This window comes from Arvicanthis niloticus, chromosome 15 (genome assembly GCF_011762505.2).
Source record: "Arvicanthis niloticus isolate mArvNil1 chromosome 15, mArvNil1.pat.X, whole genome shotgun sequence".
In the NCBI taxonomy this organism is placed as follows: Eukaryota; Metazoa; Chordata; class Mammalia; order Rodentia; family Muridae; genus Arvicanthis; species Arvicanthis niloticus.
Genome location: NC_047672.1, coordinates 15884558 through 15904105, shown reverse-complemented (window position 1 = coordinate 15904105; position 19548 = coordinate 15884558). Strand labels below are relative to the sequence as shown.

General features: G+C 44.3%; 6 non-coding genes across 6 annotated transcripts; all 6 read right to left on the bottom strand.

The window, feature by feature from the left end:
- Window positions 1-713: 713 nt before the first annotated feature.
- Window positions 714-785, bottom strand: Trnac-gca (transfer RNA cysteine (anticodon GCA)). Its single transcript has one exon. It is a non-coding gene; the product is annotated as a tRNA-Cys (tRNA).
- A 945-nt stretch (window positions 786-1730) lies between these two features.
- Window positions 1731-1802, bottom strand: Trnac-gca (transfer RNA cysteine (anticodon GCA)). The gene has a single exon. It is a non-coding gene; the product is annotated as a tRNA-Cys (tRNA).
- A 4618-nt stretch (window positions 1803-6420) lies between these two features.
- Window positions 6421-6492, bottom strand: Trnac-gca (transfer RNA cysteine (anticodon GCA)). Its single transcript has one exon. It is a non-coding gene; the product is annotated as a tRNA-Cys (tRNA).
- A 945-nt stretch (window positions 6493-7437) lies between these two features.
- On the bottom strand, window positions 7438-7509 carry Trnac-gca (transfer RNA cysteine (anticodon GCA)). The gene has a single exon. It is a non-coding gene; the product is annotated as a tRNA-Cys (tRNA).
- Window positions 7510-12123: 4614 nt separating this feature from the next.
- Window positions 12124-12195, bottom strand: Trnac-gca (transfer RNA cysteine (anticodon GCA)). The gene has a single exon. It is a non-coding gene; the product is annotated as a tRNA-Cys (tRNA).
- A 945-nt stretch (window positions 12196-13140) lies between these two features.
- Window positions 13141-13212, bottom strand: Trnac-gca (transfer RNA cysteine (anticodon GCA)). The gene has a single exon. It is a non-coding gene; the product is annotated as a tRNA-Cys (tRNA).
- Window positions 13213-19548: the final 6336 nt, after the last annotated feature.

Genomic DNA, 19548 nt, shown 5'->3' with positions numbered 1-19548 from the left:
CCTGAATACTTGCATGTAATGCTAATGGTATGAAAGCAAAAAGGAGGAGTGGGGATGGGATAGTGGCTTCTAGGGAGGGGAAATGGGGAAAGGGGATGACATCTGAAATATAAATAAATAAAATATCCAAAAAAGTCAGGATCTTTGTTGGAAACTTTATTACAAGAGGTAACACTTAACTAGGGACACATGGCTGCTGCAACACAGATGCTAGCCCTGTAGAACCAATGCCAGTCATGAACCACCACTGGATACAAACCAGGCCCTCGAGCAGCTTAGGAACCCTGTGATCTATGAAATCCATAGGATCTTATGTTCCCTCTTCCCTCTGAGAGCCTGTTCCCACATTCCCAGCTCTGATGAACCAATTGGACATCTCCAACTCTGGTGTGTTACCAGCCCAATATCCCCTACTCCATTTTGTTGAGGGTCCTTTGCTGATGCCCAGTGCATCAGTGTGTTGAATTCCATATGCTGAGAACCACTGATGTGGTTCTTACTAATAAAACATGGCTTTTATAGGTTGAGAAAACTCACTAGGCATTCTCAAAATGCTGAAGACTTGCTTACCAATGAGGAATCTGTTCGGTAATAACACAGCTGTAGCATCAATGGGTTGAATCTCCAGCCATGGGTCAAGAGAGAAAGTAGGTCTATGCCGTGAATGTGGACAGTGGAAGCACATGAGAGAAATTCCAAAAAGCACATGAAAAAGGGGGCACCTGGATTTGAACCAGGGACCTCTTGATCTGCAGTCAAATGCTCTACCCCTGAGCTATGCCCCCACTGGCACCAGTGTACACAGTTAAAATTTTTCATCTGGGTGGTGATACATTAGGGCTGACTGTAAAGTTAAATTACAGAACCTCACAAACCTATATTCCAGAAGTTGCCAGACCTGACTGTGGAGACGCCTTCCTCGGCTCTACAGCTTCCCTGTATCAGAACACACTAGGTAAACACACCTTCCCAGGCCAATCTGTGAATAGCATCATCAGCCAAGGATACAGAGAGGAGCAACCTGAAGACCCTGAGACCACGTCATACTCCTGGATTAGCCCCTAAGCTGGCCAACTGCCTTCCACCGGAGCCCCCAGACATCCCTCTCTTGCTCCCCCAAAGACAGATGGGCTGTCACTCAGAGTACCCAGAGCCCCTAGCCAGCACTGTCAACAGCAACACTGCAGGATCCCTGTCTACCTGGGACCGCAGCTCATGCCAGTCTGTAGTCTCTGAGGGTGAAGCAAGTAAGCAGTGGGCTCTGGAAGAAGGAAGAGAAACTCACAAGGGAAATGTCCACCCTACACAGACAGTCCAGTTCTCTGACTGGCCTCCTTAGTTCTCACTACAGATTCAGCACAGACTCACAGAGGCACATACTTCTATGGTTAGGCTTTCCTTTCTGGTCCTTGACACTGGCTGTCACTGTAACTGCTGTGTCTACAGAGTTCCTAATACTCCCTTATAATTCTTGTCTTCTACTTTACATCCTATCTACATGTCCACATGCTAACAGAACCAGAGAAACTAGGTCTATGCAGGAACAGGGGAGACAGATGACAAGAGTGGGAGGGGCAGTTGGCATGTAGGAAGAGATGGGAGACAGCCACCCATCCACATGACAGGCTGGTCTGGAGCCCCCACGTCTGGTGAGGTCCATGACTGGAACGAATGGAAGAAAAAGGACTGAGTGTGTGTGGTATCTTTATGAGTAAAAACAAACATGTGGTAGGGGGCACCTGGATTTGAACCAGGGACCTCTTGATCTGCAGTCAAATGCTCTACCCCTGAGCTATACCCCCACCTGTTTATTAATGTCTCATGGGCACTCAGAACGTGCATGGCCACTCCCTGACTGCTACCATCTGGCATGTGCACTTGCCAGTGCTCTGTCATCAACTGCTTCCTCTCCTGAGGCCCAGCCCTGAGCTGCCTCTGCACATCTGACTGCCATGTCCTCATGAATGTCTATCATTCTCCTGCTGAGATCCTAGCTGAGGCAGGAGGCTTCAGCTGGTGCTGCTTCAACCTTCGACTCAACTAAAATCCACATGCAACACAATGGCTATTTAGCTGGACTTTGGAGGTGAGTGGGAGGCAGGAGTGGACAGAATGGAAAGTTCTTTGTCTGCTGAGAACTTCTTGGTCACTTTCTCTAGTAGGGACAAAGAAAACACTGCTGCTTAATAACCAAATCATTCAGTTATATCTACAAATCTACAAGTCACTCATATATAGAGATATGATGAAGGACATCTGGAGACCATAGTGACTGAAGCTTGACACAGTGCAGTGGTTGAGATCATGTGGTCAACACGTGGCAGTCTTGGAGCAGGGCTTGATTGACATAAAGTCCCAGAGTCTTGTTCTTGTACCTATGTAGACTCCCTTATTAGCACAGGCCACCTCCACTGCCTCACCCAGTGAGGACCTGCACTGCCTCACCTGGGCTCTACCAGGCTTGGATTTACCATGTTCTTTGCCCTAGGCCTTCCACATGACACACCGAATCCCTCCATATCCACAACACTGTAGCCTTTGCTGCTCAGTGTAGTTAGACATTTGGTTTCTTACAAACCCAGTTAGGTTAATGAATATATTTTTATTTTAATTTCAGATGTGGGATATGGGGATGCTTCAACAGCTGTTAACTGTAACTGCCTGGAGTTCTAGGAGGGGCATGATTTTCTTCAACTGTAAATAGATCATTTTTGGAATTCTAGGGACTCTTGAGAAGGTATAAATATGAAAGTTCAGAGAGGGCCTGTGGCAGCTGTTGCTTCCCCCTGCTGTTTCTGGTTAATGTTGGTGCTATTGCTAGTGTTAGATTGATGAATTGCTAGATTTGTGGATTGGTGGATTGGTGGATTGCTGCATTGCTGGATTGGGGGATTGGTGGATTGCCGGATTTCTGGATTGCTGGATTTGGTAGTTTACTAGATTGGTGAATTGCTGGATTGCTGGACTGGTGGGTTCCTGCATTGCTGGATTGCAGGATTGCTGGATTGCTGGACTGGTGGATTACAGGATTGCTGTCTTGAGGTCTTGCTGTCTTGCTGGATTGCTGAAATTGTGGATTGGTGGATTGCAGGATTGCTGGATTGGTATACTGCTGGATTGATCATTTGCTCGATTGCTTGACTGTTAGGTTGATGACTGCAGATATTCTCACAATAAAGATTGGAAAGGCCCCCTAGGATCTCAGCACTTCTAATCAGCAGGAACTAGTCTAAAGAGGTCTAACCCCCTTTCCCCTCTAACCTTCTTTCTCTTCTACGGAATGTTAAGGTGTAGGAAGGCATTGGTGTGGAATAATGGTTGCAAGGGTGGCAGATAATAGAACACAATGAAGGAATCTAGGAAATTGTGCTTAAAGCTCAGCATCTGTGGGGACTCAGTTGGAGAATATCTCAGTGATGGTTTCCATTGCTATGATGAGACACCATGACTGAAGCAACCTCTATAAAGGACAATACTTAATTGGGGCTGGCTTACAGTTTCAGACATTCAGTTTATTATCATCATGATGGCACTCATGGCAGCGACCAGGCAGGCATGGTGCTGGAGAAAAAGACAAGAGTTCTGCATCCTGTTCTGACTACACTCAGGAGAGGCTGTCTTTCAGGGAGCTAGCTTGAATGTTTCAAAACCTACAGTGACACACTTCCTCCAATAAGAGACACCTACTCCAGCAAGGCCACACCTCCTAATAGTGCCATTCCCTGGGCCAAGCATATTGAAACCACCACCGAGAATCATAGTGCAAGGCTGGAGTCCTGCTCTGCTTCCCTCCTGTGCTTTTGCCTGCAAATTCCCTACCCGGTTTTCACTCCCTTCTCCACTCTAGCCTTCAGCACATTCTTGTATGGAGGATCTTTTCTGTGATTTCTCACCCTCTGGTCTCCTGCCTTATCATTTTCTGGTCCTAAATTGGAAGGAAAAACTGCAAATCTGAGAGTTATTTAGCCCCACGCTGGACCCAAACCATCAGGACACAGTCAGCAGGGACCAGGTATAAAGACTAGCTATTTGAACAGTCAGAGCTCAGCCTAAGTGGGACCAGGAATCTCTACTTGTGGACCCTTCTCCTGGAAGCCACCACAATGAGGCTAGAAGACCACAGAGATGTCAAAGATGTAAGAGAGGACCACAGCCAAAGGATGTAGTCTGTGGAGATGGAGACAAAGGAGAGGATTCAGGGATGCCCTGGCACAACTTCTGTGATTTGCATAGGATGATGAGGGCAAGCAGTCACAGAATGCTTCTTCTTGGGAAACTTCACTCATACATTTTCTCTGGTAAATATACTTCTGCTGTATATTTTACCCAAGAACATGACTTGTGCAAAGTAGCTAAACCATTATATACAAAAAAATCTTAGAAGCATCATTGGTGAATTCTTAAAGATATGTAAGCAATAACAGGAGGTTCACACAAGGGCTGCACATGCAGAGCATAAAGTTACCATTGCTTAACTCACTGCAGAGTCAGCACAGGCTTAATATCCAGTTTGGAGAGACATCTTGTGTGTGCCTGTGTGTGTGTGTGTGTGTGTGTGTGTGTGTGTGTGTCCACGTGAACTATCTTCAGAAAAACACTGTCATGTTGTTAGAAATATAAAGCATACAGTTGGTATTTGGTGACTACTAAGTAGAAACCAACCATAGGGTTTCAGATGAATATTTGAGAAAACTTCTGGATTCAACACAGGATCTCCATAGGCTCTATCAGTTGGTAAAGAAAAATATGCCAGTAGAGGCCCATGTGAGACTTCTCTTTCAAGTTGGGGGAGGAGCCAACATCCTCAAAGATTCCATTATAGTCTGTCACTCCATTAGACATATGACAATACATACACACAAGAGACAGGGACACTGACACCAGCACTGCGCATGATTTGAGACTGTGTTTGGTTTTATGGAATCTCGGTCACTTTGTACACTCTGTCACTATACCAGAAATAGCTGAGTCCATCAGCATAGTAGGGAGAGGGTATTGCATGTGGCTTGAACCTGAAAATGGACCCCCAGACAGAGTTATTAAATTAAAAGGCTGGTAAGCCAAGGACGGGTAAGATTCTGCACAGAGCCTAACCAACCTAAGACAGAAATGCATTGCTTTTGATAATGCATATTCCATGGTGGGTAAGGAAGGCATTCTTGTCAGAATGACCTAAAACAGGCTCAGTCTTGTTAATGAAATAAAAAATGGGGAGAGGCGGAGAGCCTATGGGGCTGCTCGGCAAGAATCTGACATGGGCCAAGGACAAGGAAATGGGCTGCTTGGCAGAAATATGACATTGGCCAAGTTCAAGAGAGTAGGCTTCAGCCAGGAATCTTACATTAGGTTAGAAGAAAGAAATAATTTCAGGCAGGAATATAAATCTTAGGCCAGAACAAAGAAGTAATTTCAGGCAGGAATATAAATCTTAGGCCAGAACAAAGAAGTAATTTCAAGGCAGGAATCTAAATTTTAGGCTAGAACAATGAAGGAGGCTTCAGACATGAGAATGACTTTGGGCTAGGACAGGGAAGTTGTCTCAGATATTTTGGTCACCCTGATAAGCCCTTAGAAACAGTGATCACGGGAGTGTTGGTGGAATTGTGTTTAATGCCTTGCTTGTTCTTTGACTATTTGTGTTTAGTGTCTTCCTTGTTCCTTGGCTATTTCCATCTATTGTTTTGCTAGTCCCTCAACCCAGAACTGACCTGAATACTTGCATGTAATGCTAATGGTATGAAAGCAAAAAGGAGGAGTGGGGATGGGATAGTGGCTTCTAGGGAGGGGAAATGGGGAAAGGGGATGACATCTGAAATATAAATAAATAAAATATCCAAAAAAGTCAGGATCTTTGTTGGAAACTTTATTACAAGAGGTAACACTTAACTAGGGACACATGGCTGCTGCAACACAGATGCTAGCCCTGTAGAACCAATGCCAGTCATGAACCACCACTGGATACAAACCAGGCCCTCGAGCATCTTAGGAACCCTGTGATCTATGAAATCCATAGGATCTTATGTTCCCTCTTCCCTCTGAGAGCCTGTTCCCACATTCCCAGCTCTGATGAACCAATTGGACATCTCCAACTCTGGTGTGTTACCAGCCCAATATCCCCTACTCCATTTTGTTGAGGGTCCTTTGCTGATGCCCAGTGCATCAGTGTGTTGAATTCCATATGCTGAGAACCACTGATGTGGTTCTTACTAATAAAACATGGCTTTTATAGGTTGAGAAAACTCACTAGGCATTCTCAAAATGCTGAAGACTTGCTTACCAATGAGGAATCTGTTCGGTAATAACACAGCTGTAGCATCAATGGGTTGAATCTCCAGCCATGGGTCAAGAGAGAAAGTAGGTCTATGCCGTGAATGTGGACAGTGGAAGCACATGAGAGAAATTCCAAAAAGCACATGAAAAAGGGGGCACCTGGATTTGAACCAGGGACCTCTTGATCTGCAGTCAAATGCTCTACCCCTGAGCTATGCCCCCACTGGCACCAGTGTACACAGTTAAAATTTTTCATCTGGGTGGTGATACATTAGGGCTGACTGTAAAGTTAAATTACAGAACCTCACAAACCTATATTCCAGAAGTTGCCAGACCTGACTGTGGAGACGCCTTCCTCGGCTCTACAGCTTCCCTGTATCAGAACACACTAGGTAAACACACCTTCCCAGGCCAATCTGTGAATAGCATCATCAGCCAAGGATACAGAGAGGAGCAACCTGAAGACCCTGAGACCACGTCATACTCCTGGATTAGCCCCTAAGCTGGCCAACTGCCTTCCACCGGAGCCCCCAGACATCCCTCTCTTGCTCCCCCAAAGACAGATGGGCTGTCACTCAGAGTACCCAGAGCCCCTAGCCAGCACTGTCAACAGCAACACTGCAGGATCCCTGTCTACCTGGGACCGCAGCTCATGCCAGTCTGTAGTCTCTGAGGGTGAAGCAAGTAAGCAGTGGGCTCTGGAAGAAGGAAGAGAAACTCACAAGGGAAATGTCCACCCTACACAGACAGTCCAGTTCTCTGACTGGCCTCCTTAGTTCTCACTACAGATTCAGCACAGACTCACAGAGGCACATACTTCTATGGTTAGGCTTTCCTTTCTGGTCCTTGACACTGGCTGTCACTGTAACTGCTGTGTCTACAGAGTTCCTAATACTCCCTTATAATTCTTGTCTTCTACTTTACATCCTATCTACATGTCCACATGCTAACAGAACCAGAGAAACTAGGTCTATGCAGGAACAGGGGAGACAGATGACAAGAGTGGGAGGGGCAGTTGGCATGTAGGAAGAGATGGGAGACAGCCACCCATCCACATGACAGGCTGGTCTGGAGCCCCCACGTCTGGTGAGGTCCATGACTGGAACGAATGGAAGAAACAGGACTGAGTGTGTGTGGTATCTTTATGAGTAAAAACAAACATGTGGTAGGGGGCACCTGGATTTGAACCAGGGACCTCTTGATCTGCAGTCAAATGCTCTACCCCTGAGCTATACCCCCACCTGTTTATTAATGTCTCATGGGCACTCAGAACGTGCATGGCCACTCCCTGACTGCTACCATCTGGCATGTGCACTTGCCAGTGCTCTGTCATCAACTGCTTCCTCTCCTGAGGCCCAGCCCTGAGCTGCCTCTGCACATCTGACTGCCATGTCCTCATGAATGTCTATCATTCTCCTGCTGAGATCCTAGCTGAGGCAGGAGGCTTCAGCTGGTGCTGCTTCAACCTTCGACTCAACTAAAATCCACATGCAACACAATGGCTATTTAGCTGGACTTTGGAGGTGAGTGGGAGGCAGGAGTGGACAGAATGGAAAGTTCTTTGTCTGCTGAGAACTTCTTGGTCACTTTCTCTAGTAGGGACAAAGAAAACACTCCTGCTTAACAACCAAGTCATTCAGTTATATCTACAAATCTACAAGTCACTCATATATAGAGATATGATGAAGGACATCTGGAGACCATAGTGACTGAAGCTTGACACAGTGCAGTGGTTGAGATCATGTGGTCAACACGTGGCAGTCTTGGAGCAGGGCTTGATTGACATAAAGTCCCAGAGTCTTGTTCTTGTACCTATGTAGACTCCCTTATTAGCACAGGCCACCTCCACTGCCTCACCCAGTGAGGACCTGCACTGCCTCACCTGGGCTCTACCAGGCTTGGATTTACCATGTTCTTTGCCCTAGGCCTTCCACATGACACACCGAATCCCTCCATATCCACAACACTGTAGCCTTTGCTGCTCAGTGTAGTTAGACATTTGGTTTCTTACAAACCCAGTTAGGTTAATGAATATATTTTTATTTTAATTTCAGATGTGGGATATGGGGATGCTTCAACAGCTGTTAACTGTAACTGCCTGGAGTTCTAGGAGGGGCATGATTTTCTTCAACTGTAAATAGATCATTTTTGGAATTCTAGGGACTCTTGAGAAGGTATAAATATGAAAGTTCAGAGAGGGCCTGTGGCAGCTGTTGCTTCCCCCTGCTGTTTCTGGTTAATGTTGGTGCTATTGCTAGTGTTAGATTGATGAATTGCTAGATTTGTGGATTGGTGGATTGGTGGATTGCTGCATTGCTGGATTGGGGGATTGGTGGATTGCCGGATTTCTGGATTGCTGGATTTGGTAGTTTACTAGATTGGTGAATTGCTGGATTGCTGGACTGGTGGGTTCCTGCATTGCTGGATTGCAGGATTGCTGGATTGCTGGACTGGTGGATTACAGGATTGCTGTCTTGAGGTCTTGCTGTCTTGCTGGATTGCTGAAATTGTGGATTGGTGGATTGCAGGATTGCTGGATTGGTATACTGCTGGATTGATCATTTGCTCGATTGCTTGACTGTTAGGTTGATGACTGCAGATATTCTCACAATAAAGATTGGAAAGGCCCCCTAGGATCTCAGCACTTCTAATCAGCAGGAACTAGTCTAAAGAGGTCTAACCCCCTTTCCCCTCTAACCTTCTTTCTCTTCTACGGAATGTTAAGGTGTAGGAAGGCATTGGTGTGGAATAATGGTTGCAAGGGTGGCAGATAATAGAACACAATGAAGGAATCTAGGAAATTGTGCTTAAAGCTCAGCATCTGTGGGGACTCAGTTGGAGAATATCTCAGTGATGGTTTCCATTGCTATGATGAGACACCATGACTGAAGCAACCTCTATAAAGGACAATACTTAATTGGGGCTGGCTTACAGTTTCAGACATTCAGTTTATTATCATCATGATGGCACTCATGGCAGCGACCAGGCAGGCATGGTGCTGGAGAAAAAGACAAGAGTTCTGCATCCTGTTCTGACTACACTCAGGAGAGGCTGTCTTTCAGGGAGCTAGCTTGAATGTTTCAAAACCTACAGTGACACACTTCCTCCAATAAGAGACACCTACTCCAGCAAGGCCACACCTCCTAATAGTGCCATTCCCTGGGCCAAGCATATTGAAACCACCACCGAGAATCATAGTGCAAGGCTGGAGTCCTGCTCTGCTTCCCTCCTGTGCTTTTGCCTGCAAATTCCCTACCCGGTTTTCACTCCCTTCTCCACTCTAGCCTTCAGCACATTCTTGTATGGAGGATCTTTTCTGTGATTTCTCACCCTCTGGTCTCCTGCCTTATCATTTTCTGGTCCTAAATTGGAAGGAAAAACTGCAAATCTGAGAGTTATTTAGCCCCACGCTGGACCCAAACCATCAGGACACAGTCAGCAGGGACCAGGTATAAAGACTAGCTATTTGAACAGTCAGAGCTCAGCCTAAGTGGGACCAGGAATCTCTACTTGTGGACCCTTCTCCTGGAAGCCACCACAATGAGGCTAGAAGACCACAGAGATGTCAAAGATGTAAGAGAGGACCACAGCCAAAGGATGTAGTCTGTGGAGATGGAGACAAAGGAGAGGATTCAGGGATGCCCTGGCACAACTTCTGTGATTTGCATAGGATGATGAGGGCAAGCAGTCACAGAATGCTTCTTCTTGGGAAACTTCACTCATACATTTTCTCTGGTAAATATACTTCTGCTGTATATTTTACCCAAGAACATGACTTGTGCAAAGTAGCTAAACCATTATATACAAAAAAATCTTAGAAGCATCATTGGTGAATTCTTAAAGATATGTAAGCAATAACAGGAGGTTCACACAAGGGCTGCACATGCAGAGCATAAAGTTACCATTGCTTAACTCACTGCAGAGTCAGCACAGGCTTAATATCCAGTTTGGAGAGACATCTTGTGTGTGCCTGTGTGTGTGTGTGTGTGTGTGTGTGTGTGTGTCCACGTGAACTATCTTCAGAAAAACACTGTCATGTTGTTAGAAATATAAAGCATACAGTTGGTATTTGGTGACTACTAAGTAGAAACCAACCATAGGGTTTCAGATGAATATTTGAGAAAACTTCTGGATTCAACACAGGATCTCCATAGGCTCTATCAGTTGGTAAAGAAAAATATGCCAGTAGAGGCCCATGTGAGACTTCTCTTTCAAGTTGGGGGAGGAGCCAACATCCTCAAAGATTCCATTATAGTCTGTCACTCCATTAGACATATGACAATACATACACACAAGAGACAGGGACACTGACACCAGCACTGCGCATGATTTGAGACTGTGTTTGGTTTTATGGAATCTCGGTCACTTTGTACACTCTGTCACTATACCAGAAATAGCTGAGTCCATCAGCATAGTAGGGAGAGGGTATTGCATGTGGCTTGAACCTGAAAATGGACCCCCAGACAGAGTTATTAAATTAAAAGGCTGGTAAGCCAAGGACGGGTAAGATTCTGCACAGAGCCTAACCAACCTAAGACAGAAATGCATTGCTTTTGATAATGCATATTCCATGGTGGGTAAGGAAGGCATTCTTGTCAGAATGACCTAAAACAGGCTCAGTCTTGTTAATGAAATAAAAAATGGGGAGAGGCGGAGAGCCTATGGGGCTGCTCGGCAAGAATCTGACATGGGCCAAGGACAAGGAAATGGGCTGCTTGGCAGAAATATGACATTGGCCAAGTTCAAGAGAGTAGGCTTCAGCCAGGAATCTTACATTAGGTTAGAAGAAAGAAATAATTTCAGGCAGGAATATAAATCTTAGGCCAGAACAAAGAAGTAATTTCAGGCAGGAATATAAATCTTAGGCCAGAACAAAGAAGTAATTTCAAGGCAGGAATCTAAATTTTAGGCTAGAACAATGAAGGAGGCTTCAGACATGAGAATGACTTTGGGCTAGGACAGGGAAGTTGTCTCAGATATTTTGGTCACCCTGATAAGCCCTTAGAAACAGTGATCACGGGAGTGTTGGTGGAATTGTGTTTAATGCCTTGCTTGTTCTTTGACTATTTGTGTTTAGTGTCTTCCTTGTTCCTTGGCTATTTCCATCTATTGTTTTGCTAGTCCCTCAACCCAGAACTGACCTGAATACTTGCATGTAATGCTAATGGTATGAAAGCAAAAAGGAGGAGTGGGGATGGGATAGTGGCTTCTAGGGAGGGGAAATGGGGAAAGGGGATGACATCTGAAATATAAATAAATAAAATATCCAAAAAAGTCAGGATCTTTGTTGGAAACTTTATTACAAGAGGTAACACTTAACTAGGGACACATGGCTGCTGCAACACAGATGCTAGCCCTGTAGAACCAATGCCAGTCATGAACCACCACTGGATACAAACCAGGCCCTCGAGCATCTTAGGAACCCTGTGATCTATGAAATCCATAGGATCTTATGTTCCCTCTTCCCTCTGAGAGCCTGTTCCCACATTCCCAGCTCTGATGAACCAATTGGACATCTCCAACTCTGGTGTGTTACCAGCCCAATATCCCCTACTCCATTTTGTTGAGGGTCCTTTGCTGATGCCCAGTGCATCAGTGTGTTGAATTCCATATGCTGAGAACCACTGATGTGGTTCTTACTAATAAAACATGGCTTTTATAGGTTGAGAAAACTCACTAGGCATTCTCAAAATGCTGAAGACTTGCTTACCAATGAGGAATCTGTTCGGTAATAACACAGCTGTAGCATCAATGGGTTGAATCTCCAGCCATGGGTCAAGAGAGAAAGTAGGTCTATGCCGTGAATGTGGACAGTGGAAGCACATGAGAGAAATTCCAAAAAGCACATGAAAAAGGGGGCACCTGGATTTGAACCAGGGACCTCTTGATCTGCAGTCAAATGCTCTACCCCTGAGCTATGCCCCCACTGGCACCAGTGTACACAGTTAAAATTTTTCATCTGGGTGGTGATACATTAGGGCTGACTGTAAAGTTAAATTACAGAACCTCACAAACCTATATTCCAGAAGTTGCCAGACCTGACTGTGGAGACGCCTTCCTCGGCTCTACAGCTTCCCTGTATCAGAACACACTAGGTAAACACACCTTCCCAGGCCAATCTGTGAATAGCATCATCAGCCAAGGATACAGAGAGGAGCAACCTGAAGACCCTGAGACCACGTCATACTCCTGGATTAGCCCCTAAGCTGGCCAACTGCCTTCCACCGGAGCCCCCAGACATCCCTCTCTTGCTCCCCCAAAGACAGATGGGCTGTCACTCAGAGTACCCAGAGCCCCTAGCCAGCACTGTCAACAGCAACACTGCAGGATCCCTGTCTACCTGGGACCGCAGCTCATGCCAGTCTGTAGTCTCTGAGGGTGAAGCAAGTAAGCAGTGGGCTCTGGAAGAAGGAAGAGAAACTCACAAGGGAAATGTCCACCCTACACAGACAGTCCAGTTCTCTGACTGGCCTCCTTAGTTCTCACTACAGATTCAGCACAGACTCACAGAGGCACATACTTCTATGGTTAGGCTTTCCTTTCTGGTCCTTGACACTGGCTGTCACTGTAACTGCTGTGCCTACAGAGTTCCTAATTCTCCCTTATAATTCTTGTCTTCTACTTTACATCCTATCTACATGTCCACATGCTAACAGAACCAGAGAAACTAGGTCTATGCAGGAACAGGGGAGACAGATGACAAGAGTGGGAGGGGCAGTTGACATGTAGGAAGAGATGGGAGACAGCCACCCATCCACATGACAGGCTGGTCTGGAGCCCCCACGTCTGGTGAGGTCCATGACTGGAACGAATGGAAGAAACAGGACTGAGTGTGTGTGGTATCTTTATGAGTAAAAACAAACATGTGGTAGGGGGCACCTGGATTTGAACCAGGGACCTCTTGATCTGCAGTCAAATGCTCTACCCCTGAGCTATACCCCCACCTGTTTATTAATGTCTCATGGGCACTCAGAATGTGCATGGCCACTCCCTGACTGCTACCATCTGGCATGTGCACTTGCCAGTGCTCTGTCATCAACTGCTTCCTCTCCTGAGGCCCAGCCCTGAGCTGCCTCTGCACATCTGACTGCCATATCCTCATGCATGACTAGTATTCTCTGTCTTTAATTTCAGCTGAGGCAAAAGCATTAACATCAGGTGACCTCAGATGATACCGGTTCAACCTACTTCAATTTAACTAAAACTGCCACATCTAAACACAATGGCTGCTTTTTTTTTTAGCTCTTACAGGTCATCTTGGTGCCATGTTGTATTGGATAGAATGTTCTCTGTCCTGTGAGGAGATCTCCTTGTTAGATTTTCTAGGAGCGGTGAATAAAATCTACTACTTAATAACCAAGTCATGAAGAGTCTTTAGATACGATACAGTGCAGTGGTTGATAGCATGGATCATCGGGTGTCAGAGTCGTTGGCGCATGTCTTAAGTCACATAAAAGTTCTTGAGTGTTGCTTTTGATCCTATGTTGACTCCCTCATTAATACAGGTCACTGGCACTGTTTCACCCAAGGTTATAGTATTATCCATGGTGATGTTTTTCTGTCCAATGTGCTAGAGGACCTGACCTGCCTCTTTCAGACTGAACTCTATCAGGCTTAGATTTCCCATGTCCTTCCCCATACACCTACCCTAGGACACGCAGATTCCCTCCATGTCTAGCATCCTGTGGACTTTAGTGCTCAGTTTAGTGAGAATTTTCGTTTCTTAAAAAAATCCAAACCATTTTTATGTCAATATATTTTTGTTTTAATCACAGATGTGGGATATAGAACTGATTCAGATTGTCCACGGGCACTAAATATAGTTGTCTCGGGTTCTAGGAGGGGCTTGCTAGTTGACAGCTACAGATAGTTTATGTTTGGAATTCTGGGGAGCCTTGAGAGTATATAAATGTGTGAGCCCAGAGAGGGCCTGCAGTGGCTGCTGCCCCAGCTGCTGGTGGTTTGTGCTGTTGCTCTAGCTGGTTTGCTGGTTAGAAATAATTCTGATGACAATGATTTTTTTGGTCCTATGGAATTAGATGGCCCTAATCAGCAGGTAGTAGTCTAAAGAGTCAATTCCCCCTTTTGCCTCTGACCTTATTTATCTCCTACCTAGTGTTTGGTGGTTGGAAGGGACTGGACTGGAATGAGGGTTGGGAGTGTTAAAGTAGCCAAGAAATGCATGCCTACAAGTGGTGCCGGATGTACAGCCTGTCATAATGGAAATCTGATTTCTACTGCCATAGAGGGGATGGCAGGGTAGAATGAAATGACTATGTTTCGGGATGTGAGCAAAAGGTTTATAAGTGCTGCTGTTGCTGGGTTCTCTCTCAGTTTTCTCCCAGAGCGGATTTTATCTCTTCTATTTCTTCCTATATTATATCTCAAAAAGATTGGAAGAATAGATCAACAATTGGAAAAGTGAGCGGATATGGAGGGATCGGAGAAACAAAAAGTAGATGAAACAGAAAAAACAGAAGGGTCACCCTATTCTCTCATTTTTGAAAGGGTTGCAGAATTGACTATGCAACTGAGAGGTTATGGGTAGAGGTTTAAGCACTTGAGAAGTGAGTAGCACCAGAAAAATGAAACAAAAAGGTTAAGAGCTGGTGACTGCAAGCAGGAGCTTCCAGCAGGATGAAAGAGAGGGGCTGAGTTTGCTAGAAGGCAGGTCACTGTCCCTCTGTGTGCTGGGACTTTAGGTTTCAAGTCCCAGCAGTCGCTGAGTGGGTCGGGGAGCTGTGAAGAGAATGATCCCATGCAGGATGACAGAGTTAAAAAAACAGTCCATTTCAAGGGAAAGTGTTGATGTGAGCCAAGGGCAGGGCAGAGGACTCGCCCGGAATGATGAGACTGCCATCAGTTTTCCCAGTAATTGTGCAGCACAGGCCTGCTAATGGTTCTGATCATGATTATGATGAGACAATGTGGTGTCCAATAGAAATGCTAGATTTTAGGCTTTTTAAAGAGGCTGTTATTTCCTACAGAATGCATTCCCCTTATGTTAAACAAATGTAACTGGGCTACCCAAAATAGAGTTATTCCCCAAGACTCAAAACATTTGCTAACAGCTGTCCTAGAGGTTCGGCAGCAATTATAGTGGTTAATGTGGAGGAGAAAGAAAGCAGTGGGTATTGAACAATGAAATAAGGCAAGAAGAAGGAATATTGCTAAAGATCAATTTCTCGGTGAAGGGCAGTATTCTGACTTACAAGAACAAATTCCATCCGGTGACGCCATCATAGAACAATGCGACTTGGTAACTTTAAGAGCTTGGGACAAAGTTGGGGAGCTCAGGCAAAGACCCACTGCATTCACTAAGATTACACAAGGCTCCAAGGGAAGCCTTCACAAGTTTCTTGTAAGGATTGGCTTCAGCTGTAAACAAAGGCATATGAGCTCTTTGAGAATTCCATACAGTGTGCTTTAATGATTTTTACCTTTCCCCCAATTCTACCTGCGTATACCCATCAAGGGTATGCACATACCTAGTAGGTAATATCTTTAAAAAAAAAAACAAAGGCATATTAGACCCTGATGTGAGACAGGTATTGACAGAGACCTCTGCTTCTGAGAATTCGAATATTGAATGTAAAAGAGATGTTAGACTGCTAAAGTACTGAGTCGCACCAATGGATGGGTCCTTAATGGAAATGACAATTGGCTCTTGTAAGCATCACGCAAGTATCATAGGACAAGTTATAGCTAGAGGTATCAAGATATCAAAATATCCAATGCTTTAATTGCAGTGAATTCTGCCAGTTACAAGGAAACTGTGAGGCTAAATGCCTCAGAGCTCAAAATTCTCGGTTAGGTAACTGTAAGAAATGGCACTTTGGAGGAAAAGGGAACAAGCAGTTTCTTGTGGCAATGGGTTCTCTGGAAAGAGTTCTAGGCTTCCCAGGATTTGTAGGCACTGTGGCAAAGGGTACCATTGGACTAATGAGTGCAAGTCCGGGAGAGACACACAAGTGATTTCTTGTGTTTGGGAAATGAAATACAGACAAAAAAACCCCACAACTAAGTATTGCTGATCTCACGTACAGTACTGACGGTAATGCTGCTTTAGTTTTGGCCACAGATAAACCTCAAGCCCTACCTCAAAAAAGTCAGTGTTACAAAACAACCATTAGTGTTTATGGTCCTTTGCCCTCAGGGACAGAATGATCCTGGGAAGAACTAAATTAACTTTCCAAGGATTCATTGTGTATCCAGGTATTATAGATGGATGAATTGGAATTTTCTGGTCATGTCATGTGATGTAGACTCACGTGGTGTTTTGCTAAGGCAAGGCCCATGGGAGGACATGAGATGTTTGGAGAGAGTATAAATAGGACTCAACAAACAGTGCCCAGGCACTTGCATAGCTAGTTGTGCAACACTTCACTGGTCTCACATTTTCATTGATCTTTACTTCATTGAGAGAGGCACAGCAGAGAACTTCTCATGGCATTCCAGCTGGTCCTGGTCACTCCTGCTGACTCGTGCTCATTCAGTGGAGGCCTCACTGTTTCTGCAGAGTTGTGCTGTGACTGCTGATTTGTGTTTGGTGACACTCTTTGAACTGGAATGCTGGTGTCCTGACAAATGGAGATCGGAATCGCCCCAAAGAACCACTAAACAGGTCCACATCCGCTTGTCCTGTTTACTTTCTTTTCTCCCCTACCTCTCGACGGTGAGCTATAAGAGGAGTTGAAGCATTTGGGAAACCTTATTAAAAGTAGGGCTTGAAAAATCTAAATCTACAGATAGGGATTTCAAGGGAGAAATTAAAAAGAGATATAAATTAAATACAGTGGATAGAATTGCTCAGCTGCTATTGTGTCCCTACATTAAGGGCAAAGCTACTCTAGCAAGTAGATCAGGGGCATTGGGAGTACTAGAAACCATGTGTTCAGGGGCATTGGGGAGTACTAGAAACCACATGTTCAGGGGCATTGGGAGTACTAGAAACCACGTGTTCTGTCAAACTGTGGTTAATGATCAGAGACCAAAATTAAAATTGCAGTGAATGGTGTAGACATGGAAGGTTTGGTGGATGCAGGAGCTTGATGTGACTATCATTCCTCCAGTCCTGGAGTTCAATGGCCACTTCAGAAGGTTTATACACAGTTTATAGGAAATGCCAAATTATCCTAAAAAAAAGTCTATGATGGGCTAAATGTGTGGGACCAGAAAGGGAAGTTCAGACCTTATGTGGCTGACATACCGATAAATTCATGGACAGGGATCTTTTACAATAATGGGGGTACTTAAATTAATATTCCTGCAACCCCAGATATCATGATGACATTGGGGGGATGGTAGCTGTTCTTGAGGAAGACATTGATGTGTATCAACACAATCACAGGCTGTGCTCATTGTCCAGACACACAACATCACAGCGATTGAGTTTCCAAATTTGGAAGAGGAGCTACTGGGAAATACCAACAGCTTTACCCTGAAAATGGCTGACTGAGAACCTGTGTGGGTATGGCAACAACCCTTAACTAAGGAAAGATTGCAGGCACTTGAACAGCTGGCGCAAAAGCAGCTGAGGCTCAACGTATAGAAAAATCTACCGGCCCGTGGAATTCCCCTGTGTTTGTTAAAAGGAAAACACAAAAAATGGAGAATGTTAACAGATTTAAGACTAGTGAATAGAGTAATTCAAACAACGAGTCCTTTACAGTCTGGAATTCCTTTGCCTTCTTTATCACCTAAGCCATGCCCTATGATAGTAATTTATTTAAGGGAATTCTTTCATAATTCTTTTGTATGAGCATGATAGGAAAAGGTTTGCTTTCTCAGTACCTACTTGTAGTAATAACAGTCCACTAAAGAGACATCATTGGAAAGTTCTTCCACAGAGAATGTTAAATAGCCCAAGATTTTGTGCGACTATTGCCAGAAATAATTTGTAGGCAATTTCCGCAATCTAGTATCATTACACGAATGATATTTTATTGCCTGATTCTGACACACATACTTTAGAGAAAATGTTTAAGGAAACACAAAGAAATCTGGCATGCTGGGGGTTGTAGCTTGTTCCTGAAAAAAGACAGAGAAGAGATTTTATTAACTATTTGGGTTATAAAATAAGCTAACACAGAATTCAACCACAAAAGGTACAGATCCATAGATCAGTTGCAAACTATTAAGGATTTTAAAAAATTAATGGTGACAGCCTACAATTGGATTAACTATTCATGAATTAAGTAATTTGTTTCAAAAGTTACAAGGAGATTGAGACTTAAACAATCTAAGATGGTTGAAAGCTGAAGGAGGGGGAAGGGGAGGAGGGAAGGGTGAGGGGAGGGGGGGAAGAGGGAAAGGGGAAGGGGGAGGGGGAGGGGGAAGAGGGAAAGGGGAAGGGGGAGGGGGAGGGGGAGGGAAGAGGGGGAGGGAAAGGGAGAGGGAGGGGGAAGAGAGAGGGAGAGGGGGAGGGAGACTGGTAGAACAGAGACTGCAAGATGCATATATGGATCAAATTGACCCTAAACTTGAATGTATTTTTGTTATTTTGCCTTCAACTCATTCTACTACTGGACTCATTATACAAAGGAATGACAGTACTATGTCATATTTTCTTAGCATGTAAAGAAAGTAAAAAATTAAAGACTTACATAGAAAAGGTTTCTGGATTAATCATAGAAAGTAGAACAAGTCAATTGTGAGGAATAGACATGGCTGAAATTGCAGTGCCTTTCACTAATGCTGAGATTATGTCATTATGGGTAATCAACGAAGTTTGGCAACGAGCTCGTAGTAACTATTTGGGAGAAATTGACAGCAAATATCCTAAAAGCAGACATCTGCAATTTATTAAAAAAAAAAAAAAAAGAACTAATTGAATTCTCCAACATATTGTAAAGGTAATGCCAAATCCTGAAGCACCTACATTCTATACTGACACAAACATGTTGTGAATGGCAGGCTACAAGTCAGACAAATTAAGAAAAGTAATCCAAACCCATAACTTCAGTTATCAGAGTTCTATGCAATTTTTACAATATTATCAGATTTTCCTGAATCTCTTAATATTATTACTGACTCTCAATATGCTGAAAGAATTGTTCTGAATATAGAAACTACTGAATTTATTACTGATAATTATTCAGATTAACTTTGTTATTTATATAACTGCAACAGGCAATGAGAAATAGAAACATTATATATCACTCGTGTCAGTCTCATACAAGTTTGCCAGGTCCATTACCACAGGAAATGAGGAAATTAACCAATTATTAACAGGAAATGTATTATAAGCTCAAATTTTCATGAAAAAAAAAATACCAT